At 38.2% G+C, this 19,412-nt stretch overlaps 1 long non-coding RNA gene across 1 annotated transcript; it reads left to right on the top strand.

Annotated features, from left to right (window-relative positions):
* Window positions 1-8,125: 8,125 nt before the first annotated feature.
* On the top strand, window positions 8,126-13,635 carry LOC142166413 (uncharacterized). Its single transcript, XR_012696843.1, has 2 exons — window positions 8,126-8,531; window positions 13,339-13,635. It is a non-coding gene; the product is annotated as an uncharacterized LOC142166413 (long non-coding RNA).
* Window positions 13,636-19,412: the final 5,777 nt, after the last annotated feature.

Raw genomic sequence — 19,412 nt, 5'->3', positions numbered from 1 at the left:
GCTTGGTATGATCAATTTTCCTATTCTGGTCCAGGTCAAAGTTCACGAGCATCAGGCTCGCAATATCACATGGAAACTAGTCAGACATGACCCCCAATACCACGTTTTGATGAGTGCGGCAAGGCCCATTTTGGACTGTGTCGTCGAGGTTCTGATGCATGTTATTCTTGCGGACAGCTTGGCCATATGATGTGGGATTGTCCTAACAGAGGTGGTGGTGGTATGGCTCAGCCGACTGGATCTGTGTTTGGTTCTTCCTCATCAGTTCAACCTCCAACACGGGGTTTTTAATAATCGACAGGTCATGGTAGAGGTAGAGGTGCAGTGCCGAGTTCGAGTGGTGCTCAAAATTAAACCTATGCTCTAGTAGGTCAACAAGATCTCGAGTCATCTCTGGATGTTGTTATTGGTATATTGTCCGTGTTTTCTTATGATGTATATGCGTTGATTGATCCGGGATCTACATTATCATATGTTATACCCTTTATGGCTAATAAGTTTGGCGTTGAACTTGAATTGATAAGTAAACCACTTGTGGTATCTACTCCGATGGGAGATTCTATGATTGCTATGAGGGTATATAGAGGTTGCACCGTGATGATTTGTAGTCGTCAAACCTAGGAGAATTTATTTGAGTTAGAAATGGTTGATTTCGATGTGATAATGGGGATAGACTGATTGGCCTCTTGCTATGCAAATGTTGATTGTCGTACGAAGATGGTTAGGTTTCAGTTTCCTGGTGAACCCATTATTCAATGGAAGGGGAACATTGCTACGCCGAAAGGTAGGTTTATTTCCTATCTTAAGGTGAAGAAGATGATCTCAAAAGGTTATATTTATCATCTCATTCGCGTTAGGGATGCAGAGGCGAAGCCGCCTACTCTACAATCAATCCCTATGGTCAATGAATTTCCAAATGTTTTCCCAGATGAACTCCCAGGCCTTCCTCCTGAAAGGGAGATTGAGTTTAGAATTGATCTGTTTCCTGACACTTAACTCATATCTATTCCTCCATACAGAATGGCCCCGGCAGAGTTGCGAGAGTTGAAGGCGTGGTTGAAGGACTTGCTGGATAAGGGCTTCATTAGGCCTAACACTTCACCTTGATGTGCACAAGTTTTGTTCGTGCGGAAGAAAGACGAGTTGTTAAGGATGTTCATCGATTATCGATAGTTGAATAAGTTTACTATAAAGAACAAGTATCCACTTCCAAGGATTGACAACCTTTATGACCAACTCTAGGGTGCCCTGTATTTCTCCAAGATTGACTTTCGTTCAGGATATCATCAGGTGAGGGTTAAGGAGAAGGATATTCCAAAGACAGACTTCCGGAAAAGATATGGGCACTTTGAGTTCTTGGTGATGTCGTTTGGGCTAACAAATTCCCCAGTAGCTCTTATGGATCTCATGAATACTGTATTTAGGCCCTATCTTGATGTGTTTATGATTGTATTCATTGATGACATTTTGGTGTATTCTCGTTTGTAGGCAGAACATGTGGGGCACTTGCGGATAGTATTACAGACGCTTCAGGATCGTAAGTTATATGCTAAGCTCTCCAAATGTGAATTTTGGCTGAACTCAGTAGCATTCCTTGGCCATGTGATATATAACGAGGGTATTAGTATCGACACTCAGAAAATTGATGCAGTGAAGAATTGGCCAAGACCTACAATACCATCAGAAGTCCGTAGCTTCCTAGGGCTAGCAGGATATTATAGGCGGTTTGCAGAAGGTTTTTCCTCTATATCAGTGCCATTGACTAAGTTAACACAAAAAGCTACGAAGTTCCAGTAGTCTGACACTTGTGAATGTAGTTTTTAGGAGCTAAAGAATCAACTGACGTCTGTGCCAGTGCTTACTCTCCCTAAAGAAATAGAAGGTTATGTGGTATATTGTGATGCCTCGTGTATAGGTTTGGTATGTGTATTGATGTAGTGTGGGAAGGCGATTGCTTATGCATCAAGACAATTGAAAAAGCATGAAAAGAATTATCCAACACATGATTTGGAATTGGTTGCAGTAATATATGCTTTGAAGATATGGCGGCACTACTTATACGACGTTCATGTTGACATCTAGATAGATCACAAGAGATTACAATACATCTTCAAGCAGAAGGAGTTGAATTTGAGGCAGTGTAGGTGTCTTGAATTACTAAAAGACTACGACGTCGAGATATTGTACCATCCCGGTAAAGCCAATGTTGTGGCAGACGCTCTCAGCCATAAGCCAATGGGAAGCTTAGTACATGTTGAGGAAGGTAGAGAAGGGTTGACTAAAGAGCTTCACCGGCTGGCCAATATAGGAATCAAATTGTTAGACTCTGATGAAGGAGGTGTTACTGTACAGAATACAGCAGAATCATCTTTGGTATCTGAGGTAAAAACATGGCAATATGAAGATCCTACCTTAGTAAGATTGAGAGAGGGCACTCAACAGTGTAAGATTACAGCTTTCGAGATTAGAGAAGATGGGTCACTGAGATACCAGGGCCGATTATGTGTACCTAATGTGGTAGGGTTGCGAGAGAATATTATGATTAAGATTCATCAATCCCGATATTCCATTCATCCCAGATCGATAAAGATATATCATGATGTTAAGGAGCAGTATTGGTGGGAAAACATGAAGAAGTCTATTGCAGAATTTGTAGTCCAGTGTCCTAATTGACAACAAGTAAAGATCAAGCATCAAAAACCCGGTGGATTGATTTAGAATATAGAGATTCTGAACTGGAAATGTGAGGTGATTAATATGGACTTCATTATTGGATTACCTCGCTCTTATCATAAGTTTGACTCCATCTGTGTGATAGTTGATCGACTTACAAAATGTGCCAATTTTTTGAAGTTAAGACAACTTACATGGCTGAAGATTATGCGAAGTTGTATATCAAGGAGATTGTTAGGCTTCATGGTGTGCCGGTATCTATTATATCAAACTGAGGAGCTCAATTTACGGCTAACTTTTGGAGGTCTTTTCCGAAAGGTTTAGGAACACAAGTAAATCTCAGCACTGCATTCCATCCGTAGACTGACGGATAGGCTAAACGTTCCATTCAGACACTTGAAGATATGCTACGAGCATGTGTTCCAGATTTCAAGGGGAATTGGGATGACCATCTACCACTCATAGAATTTGCCTACAATAATAGCTACCATTCCAGTATTAAAATGGCTCCGTACGAAGCACTGTATGGGAGAAGATGTAGATCACTAGCTGGATGGTTTGAAGTTAGTGAAACAGAATTATATGGCCCAAATTTAATTCACCAAGCCATTGAGAAGGTGAAAGTGATACAAGAACGACTGAGGACGACACAAAGCAAGAAAAAGTCTTATTCTGATGTATGAAGTCGTGATCTGGAGTTTGAGGTCGGTGATTGGGTTTTCCTGAGGATCTCGCTGATGAAGGATGTTATGCATTTTGGGAAGAAGGGTAAGCTGAGTCCGCTATATATTGGTCCATATAAAATTCTACGACGAATTGGACAGGTTACTTATAAGTTAGAATTGCCATCTGAATGTGTCCCTTCTTGAGTCGTCCCTATGAAAGATGTACAAGTTATAGAGGATCTACCATATGAAGAAGTGTCAGTGGCTATATTAGATTGATAAGTCCGCAAGCTGAGAACAAAAGATGTAGTTTCTGTCAAAGTATTATGGAGGAACAAGAATATGGAAGAAATGACATGGGAAGCAGAAAAGGAGATAAAGTCTAAATACCCTTACCTATTCCAGAATGAAGATAACGGGGATGCCAGGGGAACACATGATGCATTAGAAGGTGAAACAGCTCTATGAGGTAAGCAATAGCTTGAGAATACTCTTCCTTAATACAAAATGGTGATATGCAGATAATGTACATATCCATAATGTTTTGTGTAGCCTTGTGAGGCAATACATTGGATTTAACTGCTTGCAAGTTTGTCTAGTGTCCATTTTATAGGGGAAACTCGGCCAGAAATTTCCGTTGGAATCTACGATGATTTAGACTCCCCATAAACCCTTACATTCGAGGATGAATGTTCCTAAGGGGGGATGGTGTTACAACGCATATTCATGTATGTTAGTTTATGCTGTAAGTTAGTAGACGTAAATCCAAGAAGAGATTATCTTTGAGATGATAAGAAGTTAATCCTATTGATCTTAAATGATATAAAGGTGTATAAGGGTAGTTAACAAGTATTATAAGTTAAACGAAACAAGGATGTTGTAATAGGTTGTGTTAAACAATAGGTTGTGTTTTAAGTTAAACGAAACAATAGGTTGTGTTTTAAGGTATTTAAATCATATAATATCCATACCATAAGTCTTGAAGTCAAACGAGTTATGAAACAAAAGTCGACAAAAGTTGTCGCAACTTAGGTTCATAGTTTTACTTAAACTTTAGGTCAAATGTAACTAAGTTTTTCTCCAGTTTTACTTAGAACTATGAGGTGATCTACCCATCAAATTGAAGATCTATGAGTCTAGTTTCCAACTCATTTAACTGTTCTTCAATACAATATTGTAGTAGAGAGATATTTGCATTTTTGTAAGACTGCGCCAAGCACCTCTCTATGGGTCCCACATAGTCGGTTTAAGATATATATAATGCCTAGAACCCGCTTTAAGTCATTAAGTTTTAGTATATTTAGACCTTAGAACCCCAGAAACACCCTCTCAAGGTTCTCTCAAGATTCAAGACCCAAACAAAGGGCAAACAACACAAATCAAGTGTCGGGAATCCCATGGCGCTAGTAAGTTTCTTGTTCTTCTTGTTGTTGCTCATTTTTGTGTTGTTACGGCTCGTGTGGGAGGTTGTTTTAAGGGTTTTATGCTCAATAAATACTCCCTCAAGTTTTTAATATCAACCCTAGGTGATTTCAAACCTTCTAAAGTGATTCTAGTGCCAAAAACACCCTAATTGATTGCTAGTTTCGCTTCCTTGTTGTTGTGGCAGCATTGGATGGATATTTCGTGAACAATTAAGGGAAAATTGGAGTTTTTATTTATGTTTAAAGGTATGTAACCTCTTACTCTACATGTATTTAAGATTATCCAAGTTTCAGCTAAGTCCTTGAAGCGAGAACTTGTGAAATATATATCGAAAGGCTTGGTAGTAATATTGTTGGATGGTGGACTATTTTGAGAGGCTCAATATGATTATTATTGATGTTGTTTGGGATGTTTGGTGATTGTTTTGACTTGTGGGAAGTCATGTAAATAGGGGTGGTGTTGTCCGTTTCATCGTAAAATAGGTTGTGGTCGATACAAAATAGTTCCGATGATTAAACGGTAACGATGGTATCATTTCTCCTATTGTAGACTAAGGAGTCATGACATTTGCATAGCTTGAAGTTGGGCAATATATACAAGGTATGTGAGGCTATCTCTTTCCTTCTTTTACACGACTCTGATTGTACATAATGTAATGAACGAGCTTCCAAAGATACCCCACTCTTAGAAGCTAGCAATACTTACATTGTTTCCCTTCTTATGGAACGATTGATGTTGATGTTGCTTCTCTTATTCTTATGTTATCAATGTTATTGGTACTTCCTAATACTTATAAGATTCATGATAAAGAGTTAGTCCTAATAATGTGTATGGAGGATACCGACCTTACTTTACTACGATGTTCAGAACGTGATCCTATTGAGTCCAGCATGCATTATATATATATACCTATTTTACTTTACTGAGCCGCGCTATAGTCGGCCCGGTACGGCACCTATTGTGCAGCCACTGATCAGTTGGATTTTACCGAGCTCTACGTGGTCGGGTACGATTCTACCGAGCCTTATGATGGCCGGGTACATTTTTTTCAAGCCTATTACGGTCGGGTAAGATATGATGATGATGCACACAGAGGTGTATGTTTTAAAAGTTTATGTATATATATGTATGTATCATGCATTTCATGTCAGTAGCCCTCAGAGATACCTAGGTGTTACAGGTTGTATATTCTCTATCATTATTTATATTACTGTTCATACTTATGCTTTCCTACCTTACATACTCATTACTTAATTCGTACTGACATCATTTTTATTTGTAGATGCTGCATGTCGTGCTGCAAGTCCTGATAGACGGGTAGACGCAGCTTCCCCACCACAGTATGCTGCCCAGTTCAGCAGTTATTGGCGAGATCCCTTCTCCGGACTTGCCGTGGTCTTGGTATGAATTTTTGTTATAGACACTATGGGTATGTCGGGGCCCTGTTCCGCCAATGTTGCAGCATTTATGTTCCTTTAGAGGCTCATAGACAGGTGTCGACTCATGTATAGTTTGGTATGCTTGTCGGCTGATTTTTGTTGTATAGTCTTTCATGGCAGTGTGGTAGCTCGTACCTTATATATAGTTTCTTGACAGTCTTGTCGTCCTATGTTTTGTATGTTCATGACATTGTCTTTCATTGTTGGTTGTTCATGATCCATATCTACCATTTATATTGATCTTATCAGCTCTTAAAGATAATAAGGAAGGCTAGATAAAATGTACATTGGTGCTCGGCAAGTATGGACCGGGTGCTAGTCATGACCCTCCAGTTTGGGTCATGACAAGTTGATTTTATTTTTATACATAGGGTCTCCACCCTATAGCCTCTTTAGCAGTACAGGGTAAACCATTCCCTCATCGTATTTTCCCAACATAAGGTACACTGATCCTTAGTTGAGGCACCATTTAGACAATCTTGGTATATCATTTCCAAAGAATTATGTTTTCCCAAGGTACACCCATCCCAACCTTTTAATGTTTTCAATAATGAAGTAGTATAGAGCTTTATTACAAACAACTCACGAAATTTTTCTAGTGAAAATTGGGGCAGAAAAATTTTGTTTGTTTGTTTGAGCAGGTTTAGCTCGAAGCACAGGGGTTTGAGATGATCAAAAGAAGAAGTCTCAATCCGAAATAAATAAATGAAAAGGAAAAGAATAGAATCCAAAATGTAGAAGCATATAAAAATATGTGGACTACTCAAGACATGACCGAGGTCACGAGCATTGCCTTTCCCATTTTGATCAGAAGAAGCCATAGAAGAATGAACTGGCACCTGCAGCTAGCAAACATCAAGGTTCAGTTTAGAGTCTGCGTGAAGAACTGGTCAAGACTCAAGATCAAGGTTTCAGAATCTTGTAACTCATATCTGATAGGCTTGTTTAGTTTCTTTTCTTTTTGATTTTGGTGTAATAAGGAGTTCAGCAAATAGTAACAGTAGCAACATTAGTGAAATCACAGTTTCGTGGTAGTCTCAACTACTAAACCTTCCAGACCTACACTTACATGATTCCTTTATAGTCAAGGATATGTAGGCAACCTCCGAAGCAAGGTTTGGTCAAACTTTTTCAAAATGCTTCTCCCATGGAGTATCCAAACGGGCAAAAATTGCTCGTAATTGCTCGCTTTATCTTTGCCCGAAAACTCTTCATGTTTCTGAGTAAAAAGGGGCAGCTGTGAGTACATAATTTTTGCCTTATGAAAATACTCCTACAAAATCCACAAAAATAGATTTTTTGTAATTATTTTTGATTTTATAGAATTTTAGGAATTTCTTTTTAATTATTTATTTGCATTTAGTTGCATTTTTGTGCATATTTAATATCTTAAAATAATAATAAAATACCATAAAATGTTTAATTCTTCGTTACATAGCATTTTAGATCTTGATTGCACTTAGAGTTAATTACATTAATTAAATGCATTATCAAATAAAAAGCACAAAAATACAATGGTCATTTTTATATTTTTTTAGCTTTTAGTTTTAATTTAATAATTTTCTGTCATTAGTGATAAGTTAATTAATTAGTTAATTGTTAGAAAGTAGGTAAGAAAGATTAATTTTGCAAATTAGATTTAAGTTAAGATTTAATTTAGAAGTTTAATTAATTTGTTTAGATTTTAAAATCAAAGAAAAGGAAGAAATAAAGAAAGGTTTTGTCTAGTTTTATCTCGAATTGGGCCAGGTAACTTCAGTTGGTCCAATTGATCACAAATTCATCCTAGCCCGGACCCCTTTAAATCTAGTCCAGTCCTTTAACTCACCAAAACGACCCCGTTTTACCACTTTTAATCCCCACCCGCCATCCTCTTTGATCCTATGGCCTAGAACTAATTACCCTTCCCCCATATAACTATCCTAGCCCAGCCCTCCAAACCTTAAACAAACCCCTTCATTCCTCACCACTCTCAAAACCCTAGCCACCCCAGATTCCTCCATCGGCGGCCACTAACCAAACAACCCAAAATCTTTACCCCATAATCTACACCTCATCTTTGTCCCATATCACCATCTAATTTCTTCTAAAAACGTCTAGATTCCTCAAGTTTTTAGATCTTAGAATACTAGAAAGCCTAGATTTTAGCTTCAACATCTGAGTTTTTGGGGTTTGTTTGTGCAAGATTACCTTGTTTCACTGATGGTTTTGACTCTCATGAGTCTTTTTTTCCAAGAAAATCCGGCCAAAATTTCATTTCGGGCTAGATTCCTTGGAGGAAAAGACCTTTGGGGTGATCAAATAGCGTAGAACATGCGTCGATCTTTTGGTAAGGTTCAGTTACTTTCTTTTTCGCGCTTTTCCTCTTTTTTTGTTGTTTTTGTTTAGTTCGTTTAGTTGTGAAGTAATTACCACATTGTTTATCCCATTTGGAAATTATTTGCTTAGCTATTAATTTGCTCATAATTCTGTGGTTGTTTAGTCTCTAGCTTGGATCGTTTGTCGTTGGTTTTGTTAGTTTGCTGATTCAGTTCAGTCTTAGTATAATTAATTCAAGTTTGTTTGATTAAGAATTGGGAATAATTGAATAACAAGAAAAGGTTAAAAGATAATAGTAATTGAGTCGGAAAGTAAAAAGGGAGGGGTAATTACAGAAGGCTGAAAGAGCAATTTAGTTAAATCTGAGAGAATCTTAGGTTATAACTGTTTGATAAGGTTCTAGAGATAAGAGAGGGACTAAAATACAACAATTAGGTCAGATTGGGGTAAAAAAAGTTCATACTTAGAAGTTAATAGGGACAATTGTTAGATAAGATGCTAAAATAGGATAGTTGCCCATTTTCCGTTAAAAAACATATGCCCTCCCCCCTAATTTTTAGCTAACATATTCCCTATATCCTCTCCCATTTTCTCTCATATAGTACAACTCCTACACTCTATATAACAGAGGGAATTTTGGGTAGAAAGACTCACGTTTTTTCATTCAATATTAACTTCTCTCAAAAGAAAAACACTAAAAAGGGATTCAAATTGGATACAGACAAAAACTTCAAACCAAAAAAGAAAGGGGCTCTTCAGCTTTTGAGTTTTTCTTTTAGAATTTCTTGGTGTATATTTGAAGTTGTTTTGGCGTATTTGGTTGTGGCGGTTACTTGTTGTGTAGCTGAGCTTATTCTCCACTTTAGCCTTTATTTGGTCATTTTAAGTTCTGTTATTGCATTTCAAGGTACATGTTCTGATCTTAAGTTATGTAATTGGTGTAAGGATGTGGTATTCTTATGAAATCTCCATTATCTTTAACTTGTATGTATGTTGAATGTTCCTTCATGATTCGACTGCTAATTTGAGTGTAGCTTGACATGTTTGGTGTGACAAATGCCTATACATGCTTGAAACATAAGTAGTAAAGACAATCTTGAAATCAATTCTGTTTTTAATCTTTGTTTGTCAAGGTTTGAGTTGCTATTGGTGGATTTCCTACGCATGAAGTTCTGAAATTTTCCTGTAGGTCTGTGGTTTAAGAAGTAACACGCCAAAAGTGTTGGTGACGAATTTAGAAATCTGACCAGTGCTTCGGCTGATTTTAAAAGTTCCACCACTTGAAAGTGGTCATTTTTGTAATAGCTTAATTCTAGTTTAGTATTGTTCCTAATACAACAACAACAACAACAACGACCCAGTATAATCCCACAAGTGGGGTCTGGGGAGGGTAATATGTACGCAGACCTTACCTCTACCTCGAAGGGTAGAGAGGCTGTTTCCAGGAGACCCTCGGCTCAAAAAAACAATAGGAGATGATATATTAGTACCATAAAAATGCGTAATAAAATAACAACAATATATAAGAGATATGAAATATGAAATACAGAATACGAAATACGAAATATGAAATAGATGGCTGGTATATTACAACTAGAAGGTAAAGCCCTGCATCAATAGACGACCAATGACATTCCTAGTCTAACTCCTAACTGGATAGTCTCACTCTATTGTGCTGTAGAAATATTCACACTCTCCCCTAACCTACAACCTTAATGCTCGACCTCCATACTTCCCTATCAAGGGTCATGTCCTCAGTAATCCTAAGTCGCGCCATGTCCTGTCTGATAACCTCTCCCCAATACTTCTTAGGTCTTCCTCTACCTCTCCGCGTGCCCACTACAGCCAGTCGCTCACACCTCCTCACCGGTGCATCAGTGCTCCTCCTCTGAATGTGCCCGAACCATCTGAGTCTTACTTCCCGCATCTTGTCCTCCATGGGGGCCACACCCACCTTCTCTCGAATATCTTCATTCCTAATCTTATCCATCCTTGTATGCCCGCACATCCACCTCAACATCCTCATCTCTGCTACTTTCATCTTCTGGATGTGTGAGTTCTTTACCGACCAACATTCAGTTCCATATAACATGGCAGGCCTAACCACTGCTCTATAAAACTTACCTTTTAGTAACGGTGGCACTTTCTTGTCACACAAGACTCCCGACGCTAACCTCCACTTCATCCACCCCACCCCTATACGGTGTGTGACATCCTCATCAATCTCCCCGATCCCCTGAATAACCGATCCAAGGTACTTGAAACTACCTCTCTTGGGAATGACTTGAGAGTCAAGCCTCACTTTAACTCCCGCTTCCATCGGCTCAACTCCAAATTTGCACTCGAGGTATTCCGTCTTCGTCCTACTCAACTTGAAACCTTTAGAATCAAGAGCATGTCTCCAAATCTCTAGCCTCTCGTTGACGTCGCCTCTTGTCTCGTCAATTAGAATAATGTCATCAGCAAATAGCATGCACCATGGAACCTCCCCTTGAATATGATGAGTCAGTGCATCCATCACCAGGGCAAATAGGAATGGGCTGAGCGCAGACCCTTGGTGCAACCCCGTAATAACTGGAAAGTGTTCAGAGTCGCCTCCTACTGTCCTAACCCGAGTCTTATCTCCATCATACATGTCTTTAATCACCCTAATATAGTTACTCGGGACCCCTTTATCCTCTAAGCAGCTCCATAAGACCTTCCTAGGAACCTTATCGTATGCTTTCTCCAGATCAATAAACACCATGTGGAGATCCTTCTTCTTATCTCTGTATTGTTCCACCATCCTCCTAATAAGGTGGATAGCCTCTGTGGTAGATCGTCCCGGCATGAACCCGAACTGATTGTCTGAAATAGACACCGTCCTTCGCACTCTCATTTCTACCACTCTCTCCCAAACTTTCATGGTATGACTTAGTAATTTGATGCCCCTATAGTTGTTACAGCTCTGGACATCACCTTTGTTCTTATACAATGGGACCATTGTACTCCACCTCCACTCTTCAGGCATTCTATTAGTCTTGAATATAACACTAAACAATGCAGAAACGTAATAATCTTGTTCACCATTAGTGAATATAGTTGTGTAAATTAAGTAGATTGATAGCTATTTCAAACCATGGAACGCTGTTGTATAGCAATTCAGTATGAGTTTAGTGTTTAAATATGTTGAAATGCTTTAACTATGGTAGTAAAGTACAGATATAATTCTTCCTGGCATTTTGTCAAGTTTATCGCATGCTGAGTTTCATTCTTGTGGAAGAATCTGTTTGTTATAGTAGTTATTGCTTTGTAAAATTTTGGGCCCGACCACTATTCAGCCCACATTGGAACACCTTGTGGATTGGACTTTAATTGATGGCAATGAAGTGGGTTGCCCAAGCCCAATTTGGTCAGGCCCACGCTTTTTTAATAAAATGGCTCTTCATTTCTGTAGTGGGCCGACACACGAGCTTAGGCCTGATTCAAATTGTTGTTATTTCGGGAGAAATTTAAAAATAGTCAGATTTACAACTGGTCGTTCAAAAATAGTTCAGTTTCAAAAGTAATCGAAATTTAGCCACTTTTTATGTAAAGATAAATCTGAGCGAAAACACTGTTCAATACTCGGAAAATACACCAGTATATTATACTGGAGTTCCAGCATAAGTATGTTGGAACTCCAGCATAATATACTAGAGTTTCAGTAAGTATAATTGTCCAGTATAATATACTGGAGTTTGTAGCACCGGTGCTCCAGCATATTATACTGGAGTCAGCAAAGTTTACCGGTCTAGCATAATATGCTGGAGTTCATACATAGGTGCACCAAATTCCAGTATATTATGCTGGACCGGTCTCTGTCGCAGCAAAATAGTGGCTATTTTTCATTGACTTCATAAACGCTGGCTATTTTTGAATAATCGGTCCAAAAATTGGCTATATCGTGCTATTTTTACTGTTATTTCTGATGACCCAAATCAGCCCATAAAACATCCTTTGTATCCAAATACATCCACGTATGAAGCAAAGTCTAATAGACGCTGCTGTTTGGCTCGATCAACCAACGTTGCCGGTCTTCCTTAAAGTTAAAACATACATCTTTTTCCAACTGTCAACATTTTGGACCTTTACTACAATGATCTCAAAGACTCAAGCCTTAGGAAAATAATTACTTCACAAATATTGTAGTTTGCTTTACCTTTTAATTTATCTTCGTGATTATGTATACGTTCGCGTAATATAATTATGATTTTTTAAAATAAATTAAAGTATGCGTTCGCGCGACTTTGGCCAAACAATCTTGATAATTAATAAAATATGATTAATTGTGTACACGTACGCGTGAAATGATTTATGCGCTCCGAATAAAATGGACTTACGCACATGTGATCCGTTTCAAAGATAAATCTATAATGCCATAATTAAAAGCGATGAAAAGGTAAATGTACATAGGTTCTAAGACTAAGTAATTAAACAATTTAATTAAGTCAGGTGTGATTAAAGCGACCGTGCTAAAATCACGGAATCTGGGAATGCTTAACACCTTCTACCGGGTTAACAGAATTCCTTAACCGATCGTCTAGTTTTCGTGGACTTTAAAACACAGTCAAATTTCCTCAATTTGGATTTTAAAATAAATCAGTGACTTGAGACACCATAATAATTATTCCAAGTGGCGACTCGAATTAAATAAATAATCCTATTTCGAATAATGTCACTTTAATTGAAAAAACTCCATATTCCTCAAAAAAAAGGAGGTGTATCAGTTAGATTCGACACTTACGGAGTACATGGGGTCGGTTGTACTCATACTACACTATGCACTTCTTGTGCAGATTTTGGAGTTGGTCTAGCGGCGTACCAAAGACTTGCTCGATTCTGACTTGAGGTATAACTCCACTGCGTCTGCAGTTTTGAAGTCCCTTGATACTTTATGTTAGCTGTGTACTCTCTTTCATACAGCATTACTTTTATTAGACCTTTATTTGTATTACTCTAGTAGTTCGTGAATTTGTGACACCAGATTCGGGGATGTATTTGGATGATTCGGTTGTTATGATCTTCCTCACTTCATTTCAATAATCGACATCCGTTGAATTTGATTTGTGTAAAAATGGTTAAGATTATTCTAACGTTGGCTTGCCTCGCAAGTGAAATGTTAGGCGTCATCACAGTCCCAAAGGTGGAAATTTTGGGGCGTGACAATTTCTATACAGATTCTATGTTTTAAGAGTTATTTTATTAGGAAATATTTTAGATTGAACAATGTCACACCTCCTTTTTGCGCCCCCGCCCCCGAAGGGTTAAATGCGCGAGGGGAGTTTTTCCAATTTAAGTGACAATATTCGAAATGGGATTATTTATTTAATTCAGAGTCGCCACTTGGGAAAGGTTTGGCTTTTGGTGTCCCAAGTCACCGGTTTATCTTAAATCCCAAATCGAGGAAATTTTTGACTTTCCAAATGAAGTCTGCGAACCAGAAATTCTAAGTAAGGAATTCTGTTGACCCGAGGGAAGGTGTTAGGCACCCACGGATCCCGTGGTTCTAGCACGGTCGCTTAAATTGTTATAATGGCTAAATATTTGATTTTTATACATGTTATAACTTGTGTGCTTTTATTAAGTTTAAACCGCATTATCACTTATTTTTTATAGAATTGCAACGTCGTGAAAATGCATCTCGAACCACGTCACAATCAATGCGCCCGTGATCGTCAACACATTTTGACTTCGTTGAGATTTGGATTTGGGTCACATCAATGTGCACCCGAATTTAAGAATATGATTTAATTAAGTCGCGCCTAAAGAGTCTAACGCGTTATTATTTTTTGAGAAGGCCATGAGATTCACTAAACGGCCTAGCCTGAATTCTAAATATATGATTAGTTGTTGAGGTCCCCGCAATTTGCATTTTTTATTTAGCGAGGCTCGTCTCATTATTTTAGAAGAGGATATCCTAAAGTGACTACATTTCTATTATTTTGTTTCCAGAAATAAAAGAAAGAAAGATGTATGCTAATCGAAGTATATGCTTTGGCCTAAACCGGACTCCTATCAATTTCTGATTAATTACTTATAAAGTGAAAAGACGTCATACCTTACGAAAATGCTTTGGTTGAACAAAGAAATTACATATGAGATTGATGATATGCAATACTTAATCCGACAACATCCTTAAATCGAATCTAAATCAAATTGCTTAAACAGGATTAATAGAGTTCCTTATTAAAAGATGTTACTGATGATGTTCAAAACTAGTCCTATAAACTGCCTAAAGAAATCGAAACTAGATGATTCAAAACTGTATTATATTTGGCTAGATTTAACAGCCATTTGCCCTTACCTATTCAAACATGCTAAAAGAATGAGTTTAAGTTTAACAATTGTATAAATAGTGTCACATTCCATGGATCGTATTTACATCTTGTATGCTAACTAAACGAATCAAATATCGCAGTTTCAGATTAACATAAACTTTACTTAAGTACAAACTTACCAATGTATTCTCTATTAGCTATAAACTAAAATTTATACAACTTAACAACATTTATGAAGGGGCAGTCAGTAAATAACAGGTGATTGTAACTCCTTCAAATCTTTCTATTCATGCTTTTCAATGTTACAATTAGCTACACCAATGTGAGACTCGAGATGTGTACCTGGAAATACTGAAAATGCAAAGGAGAAGAGGAAGAAGATAGGGAAATCAGCAGCAGCAAGAAACAGAATTAGCAGTAGCAGCAGGACACAGAATAGCAGCAGCAACAGGAAACAGAATAGCAGCAGCAACAACTCACGAAACAATTGGAGTGGGATCAAGACCCCAACTAGACCAAGTTCCCGAGTAAAACAACAACAACCAAGCAGACTCAGTTGGGATTTGGGAGAAATCAGTGTTGCACAAACAGGTCAAGATTTAGTGAAATCAAAACAGCAAATCAAAAAATGTAATTTCTAATTCTGCCTGTCTGTGTTATCAAAGAGAATTCTTTTCCAGTTTTCTGTCTTTCAGAACTTAGTTCTCAAAAAATGTTCAGTCCCCTTAAACTGATGGAAGTTCTTCCTTTTATAAGCCTAAGGTCTGCCCTTTAACAGCCTGTTCATCAATCACCAAACACCCTCCCATGTGCTCTCTTCTTTTCAGTTCCACTTAGCTATTTAAGTATTAGAACCCCATCACATTCCCTGGCAGACTTACTCTTTTGAAAGAGGTTTAATACTTCTTAAACTAAAGCAGGGTATGGGCAGCATGGTATAATCTGACAGCATATGCTGTCAAACTATTTTAAATGTAACAAAGGCCTTTATGCCCATGTTGTGCACAAGTGCACATGTTGTGCACAAGTGCACATGCCCTCCAATTCTGACTGCAACTAAACAAAACCAATCTTTTTATATTTCTGATTCAGATTAACAACTATAAGTAGCTAAATTCAATTCCTAACTGATTCAGACAATGCTCAACAGAAGCAGATCGATTTGTTTATTGTTCAAACATCTGAAACTAATTGACGACACATGTCGACTCGACTATATTAGTTATAACACATACAATCGAAACCAAAATCAGACATTTAACAGTATAGGACACATGATTCGAATTGTATTGACTAAGCAGAATTGTACCCGAGGAATCAGTTAATCAGTTCAAATTTGAAATTCAACTAATCGCACAACAAATACATACATACACATTATCAGAACAAGTAGAAGAAGAAACTCAATCAAACAATAAAGGTTCAGGCAAGGTGGACAGGACACAGTCGATAAAACTCAAAACACAGATTAAAACAAAACATGAACAGACCTTTTAAACGAACATGGACTAACAGAAATAAGAAAAGAAAAGCAAAACTCACCTTAAATCTCGAAAAATCAAAAGCCTTAACTTGGATTCGGACAGACCTTTCTTAAGGCTGAACGGACTTTAATCGAAGTGTTTCTCAGATGAGAAACACTTCGATTAAGGTCCATTAGACCTTAATCTTTTGGTTTAAATGAGATACGGACCAATGACAAGGAACCCTAAGATTTCAAAGATTAGATCTGGGATTCATGCTTCCCTGGTCAGATTCGGACCAAACCAAGCATGGTTTGGTCACGAGGGGGGTCCGGGGACTGCCTGGTATGAATTTAGGGCAGATCGGGGTAGATCGAGTTTTGACTCGAATCTTCAAATGAAGATTCGAGAAGGTGGGATGGGATTCGAGGTGTGTGGTTGGTGGATTTGGGTTCAGGACGGTGAGGAGCATCTATGGTGTTAAGGGTAGGGTCACCGGCGTCCATGCCGCCGGCTTTCATGGCGAAGGTATGCAGGGGCGGCTAGGGTTTGGAGGGTTGGGGTCTGGTGAAGACGACCTAAGGCAGGGGGGTTTGGATTAGGGCGCGGGGTGAAGGGGGAAGGGTTTATATACGGGGTGGATGGCTTGATCTCAACCGTTAGATCAATCTAGATCTACGGTCTGGATCTGAGGGCTTAAGTGGAACGGTGTCGTTTGGCTTAGTAGGGGTCAAGGTTGGTTCGGGTGGAACGGGTCGGGTTCATTAGTGGGTTATGGGGTGTGAGATCTTGGCCGTTGATCAATCTGAGATCAACGGCCCAGATCATACTGGATTAAACGGTGTCGTTTGGATGGCTAGGGGTAGGCAGGTCACGGACCGGGCAAGCCTGGTTTTTGGGCTGAGTTTGTTTGGGCCAATTTGTTTAAAATTGGCCCAAGTCCGAAAAAGATTTTTTTTTATTATTATTATTTTATTTTATTCTTTATTTTAAAAACAAAACCTAAGTAAGTCAAATTAAAATTAAATAAATACTTAATACAATTATTTACACACACATTAAAATATTTTAAAACAGGTAAAATCAAACAAAACAAAATCACGGACAAAGATGCCTATTTATGATTTTCTATTTAACAACCGGATTACGGTTCAAATTATGCATGACACATACATTTATTTTTGTATTTTGTTTTAATAAAAATAAAATGGGCAAAAATCATAAATAATTAACAAAGTGCCATGTAAAAATCCAAAAATTGTACAGCAGGACCAATTGTTATTATTTTTTATTTCTTTTGGAGCGATTGTCGCGCGAAACAAAAATCACGTGCTCACAGCTGCCCCTCTTTGTTCGGAAACACGAAGAGTTTTCGTGCAAAGATAAAGTGAGCGTGTATGAGCGATTTTTGCCTATGGACTACTCTGTGTGAAGCATGTTTTTGAAAGATCTGACCGAATCTTGCTTCAAAGATTTCCTACATATCCTGGGCTAAACAGGAATCAGGTCAATGTAGTTCGGGAAGCTTTGGTAGCTGGGACTACCATGGGATTGCAATGCTTGCTGTTACTGTTGTTGCTGTTGTCACTGTTGCGTCACTGACCGCCTTATTACAACCAAAGGAAAATTGGAACTGAACTAACTACTTATATGCATGTCAACTGCGAGTTACAAGATTCCTATCTATGATTCTTTTGCGACTTGATCTTGGGTCTTAGCTGATTGTGCTTGGAGACTTTGATCCGAATCTTGATGCTTGCGAGTTGTGGCGATTTGTTCAATCTTTGGGATACTGAGTGAAACGCGACTGGCAGAGTTCAGGACCTTAGTCAAATGTTGAAGTCGATCCGCCTTCCATTTACTCTGATATTCTCGGGACATCTTCTTTTTGTCTTTTTCTTCTTTGATTCTGAGTTGAGACTCATCTCGTGGGTCATTTCGAATCGTGTGGCTCGAGGTTAGACCTGCGGGAGAAAACAAACAAACGAATGAAATTTTCTGCCCCAGTTTTACTAGGAAAATTTCGTGAATTATTCGCCAGGAAGTTCATAAAATTGATGAAGGAAGATAAAAATGCTCAGTTCAGGGTTGGATCCCTAATACCGACTAGCTGGGGAGAAGTTCAGTTTTAGAGTTGAAACTCTAATACTGGCCAACTGGGGAAATGTTTAGCTTAGGGTTTAAAACCCTAATGCTGACTGAAGGAAAAGTTCATATTAGGGTTTAAAACCCTAACGCTGATTACAGGAAACAGTTCAGTATAGGGTTTAAAACCCTAATGTTGGCTGAAGGAAAAAACTCAGTTTAGGGTTTAAAACCCTAATGCTGGCTGAATGAAAGGAGTTCAGTTTAGGGTTTACAACTCTAATGCTGACTAAAGAAAAATTCAGTTTAGGGTTTAAAACCCTAATGCTAACTGCATGGAAAAGCTCAGTTTAGGGTTTAAAACCCTAATGCTGGCTGAAAGGACAAAGTTCAGCTTAGGGTTTAAAACCCTAATGCTGACTAAAGGAAAAAGTTCAGTTTAGGGTTTTAAAACCCTAAATGCTGATTGCATGGAAAAGCTCAGTTTAGGGTTTAAAACCCTAATGCTGGCTGAATGGAAAAAGTTCAGTTTAGGGTTTAAAACCCTAATGCTGACTAAAGGGAAAAATTCAGTTTAGGGTTTAAAACCCTAATGCTGACTAAATGGAAAAATTCAGTTTAGGGTTTAAAACCCTAATGTTGATTGCATGGAAAAGCTCAGTTTAGGGTTTAAAACCCTAATGTTGGCTGAATGGAAAAAGTTCAGTTTAGGGTTTAAAACCCTTAATGTTGATTGCATGGAAAAGCTCAGTTTAGGGTTTAAAACCCTAATGCTGGCTGAATGGAAAAAGTTCAGTTTAGGGTTTAAAACCCTAATACTGACTAAAGGGAAAAATTCAGTTTAGGGTTTAAAACTCTAATGCTGACTAAAGGGAAAAATTCAGTTTAGGGTTTAAAACCCTAATGTTGATTGCATGGAAAAGCTCAGTTTAGGGTTTAAAACCCTAATGCTGGCTGAATGGAAAAAGTTCAGTTTAGGGTTTAAAATCCTAATGCTGACTAAATGGAAAAACTCAGTTTAGGGTTTAAAACCCTAATGCTGAC

This window comes from Nicotiana tabacum, chromosome 11 (genome assembly GCF_000715075.1).
Source record: "Nicotiana tabacum cultivar K326 chromosome 11, ASM71507v2, whole genome shotgun sequence".
NCBI classification, from domain to species: Eukaryota; Viridiplantae; Streptophyta; class Magnoliopsida; order Solanales; family Solanaceae; genus Nicotiana; species Nicotiana tabacum.
The sequence above is the reverse complement of the archived record's forward strand: the minus strand, read 5'-3'. Positions and strand labels throughout refer to the sequence as shown.